The 260-nt window shown below is 39.6% G+C and overlaps 1 pseudogene; it reads right to left on the reverse strand.

Annotated features, from left to right (window-relative positions):
- Positions 1–174, reverse strand: part of LOC110427560 ((+)-delta-cadinene synthase isozyme A-like) — a 4,136-nt pseudogene extending 3,962 nt beyond the window's left edge.
- Positions 175–260: the final 86 nt, after the last annotated feature.

The raw sequence follows: 260 nt of genomic DNA on the forward strand, positions 1-260 counted from the left end.
GTGCTCTCATGTGAAAGAATACATGTATGTTAAGCTTTGAATATACCTTATGAGGACAATTGAGGAAAACATCTCCCCAAATGCCAAGATGAAAGTTGGCCCTGGGGCGACTTTCCATATTAGAGGATATGGCATTTTGGGTGAAGTAAGAACTTGAGAAACTTGTGAAGCCATTTTCTCTTGATGGGGTATGCAAGTGTTGGGAACAAAGTTCAAGGGATAATTTGTTGGCTTTGCTTGTCCTTAACCAACATAGATTT

The sequence above is a fragment of the Theobroma umbraticum genome, unplaced genomic scaffold (genome assembly GCF_002168275.2).
Source record: "Theobroma umbraticum cultivar Fairchild unplaced genomic scaffold, ASM216827v3 scaffold_106.0, whole genome shotgun sequence".
NCBI lineage: Eukaryota > Viridiplantae > Streptophyta > Magnoliopsida > Malvales > Malvaceae > Theobroma > Theobroma umbraticum.